The sequence below is a fragment of the Manis pentadactyla genome, chromosome 14 (assembly GCF_030020395.1).
Source record: "Manis pentadactyla isolate mManPen7 chromosome 14, mManPen7.hap1, whole genome shotgun sequence".
NCBI classification, from domain to species: domain Eukaryota; kingdom Metazoa; phylum Chordata; class Mammalia; order Pholidota; family Manidae; genus Manis; species Manis pentadactyla.
This window is the reverse complement of record NC_080032.1, coordinates 23,360,623-23,362,851: the sequence shown is the minus strand read 5'-3', so window position 1 is coordinate 23,362,851 and position 2,229 is coordinate 23,360,623.

The window sequence follows — 2,229 nt, the reverse complement described above, 5'->3', positions numbered from 1 at the left end:
GCTGGCCAACCATTCCAGTAAGCCATGCAGGCTTCCCCATGGCCCCTGGGCAGGGACCAGGTGCCCAGCAGGTCTTCAGAAAGGCCACCTTGGTCATGGTCCTAAGGAAGCAGATGGCACGTGCTTATACAGCTAGAAACCTCATGTTCATGCCTCAGGAAGCCTGCCTCTTACCCCTTCATCCTTCCTTTCCCCAGACAATGCTTTCACCACACTTCAGGGAGTCAGGGTCTATCAGGTGAATCCCGCTGCTGTCACCACTGTGTCAGGGGCTCCCGAGCCCACCCCTAGCTTTGATGATGTGCTAGGAGGAATCACAGGACCCAGCATATAGTCATACTCATGGTTAAGACATATTAAGCAAAAAAGGATACAGAGCAAAATCAGCCAAGGAAAAAAATGTACAAGTGAGGTCAACAGGGCACCAGGTACAAGCTGCCAAGGGTCTTCTCCCAATGAGGTCACACAGGCCACACTAAATTCCTTCAACAAAGGGCTGTGAAATGTATACCAGGGAGGCTTGCCTGAGGCTGAGACCCTGGGTTTTTATTGGGGGCCAGTCATATAGGCACCTGCAGCATTGCACATACCTAAATCCCAGCCCCCAAAAGGGAAGCTGGTGATTAGCATAAGCCACACTGCCTGTACAAACAGTTTAGACACAGGGACCCTCTCATCATTTCTGGGATTGGTAGGAACCTTCCTGAAATCCAAGTTCCTCTATGCCAGCAGGCCCTTTCCACAAACAGCAGCCTGAAGCCTGCTATGGTCCCTGTTTTCTGCAGGCCAGGGCACAGCCTTAGGAGCCCATCTGAAGAGCAGTCTCCATGAGCAAGGCTTCTGGAACCCAGCTCTTAGCGCAGGTTGGGCAGACGGTGACAAAAACAGAGACAGCCATACCTGGTCACTGCTGACCTGCTACCCTCCTAGGCCCCACGTGAGAAGGAGCTTCTGAGAGAGGACACAGGCTCAGAGATGGGGCCCTACAGGCTCCCCCTTCCCAGTCTCTGCCCACGATATAAGAGGCACTGAGGTACCCATAGTGTGACTGAGACCCACAGTGTTCCTGGATGCAAAGCCCAGCGGGTAGGAGAGACAAAGCCACCAGCCCTGCCCAGCTGAGCCAGACACCTTCAGCACCCTGAGGCTGCTGATGACAAGCTTCCTTGATTAAGTAAACATTGACTTTGTGCCCAGGACACATGCTAGGCCAGGATCCAGGATGGGGGATTTGCATTGACCACTGTGAGCAAGGGAACAAGATGTTCCTCCTTACCTGGGGTGAAGCATGAGCCCTTCCCCCGGATGGAAACTTCCAGCCTGTGAGCTCCACTCAGCTGGAGACCTAGACCCAGGGGGCTGAGGTGGACATTGAGGGCGGGCTGGTGAGGCACCCAGGAGGGCAGAATAAAGATGTGGAACCACCTCACCTGTCTCCAGGTTTGCCCAGAAAACAAAGAAAAGAAGGGAGAATGTGCCTGGACCGCTGGAATGAGATCCAACTTCAGAAGCAAAGAGGCTGGATTTGAATCTTGTTCTTTTAAGCTCCACAACCTCACAGACATATGTTCACCTCTCTGGGCCTGATTCCCCATCCGTCCAGTGTGAGTATCTGTTTCTTCCATTTGTATAGAAGGTAATGCAGTAGTTAAAACTGTGGGCTGTAGAGTTAGGATAATCCGGTTCACAGTCCAGTTCTCCTCTGCCACTTATCAACTGCATGGCCCTACCCCCAGGGGTGCTGGCTAATGCAGGACTTAGCTGAACCTTGGACATGGGGCTGGAAGTTGTGAGAGAGCTTCTGGGAGAGGGTGGAAACTTGGAAGGGGCCCAGGGGCCTGGCAGGGTTTGCTGAGGACGCTGCCGGGAGGGGCTCGTCCCTGGTACAAGCCTCTCTCTGCTCTCTGGTAGAGAGGGAGAGACATGGGAAGGAGAAAGGAAGGAAAGACTGGGGAACCCTCAGGTACCTTCTTGCTGTTTGTCTGGTTTTCTCATCTGAAAAATGGGAAAGTTGGAAAATGAGCCTTGAGGTCATTATTAACCATGATGGTCTGCTTTCTGCATTTAAAAAAAGGTGGACGGCGGTTGCGGGGAGCTAATGCAGGACATTTTGGAAGCCAAACTACAAGGAGGGGTTAAGGAGTTATAGTACAGTCATGTGCCAAGACTGTCAGCATCAGAGGCTGGAAAAAGTTTCCAAGCAATGAGGATAGCTGGCAGTCAGTTCCC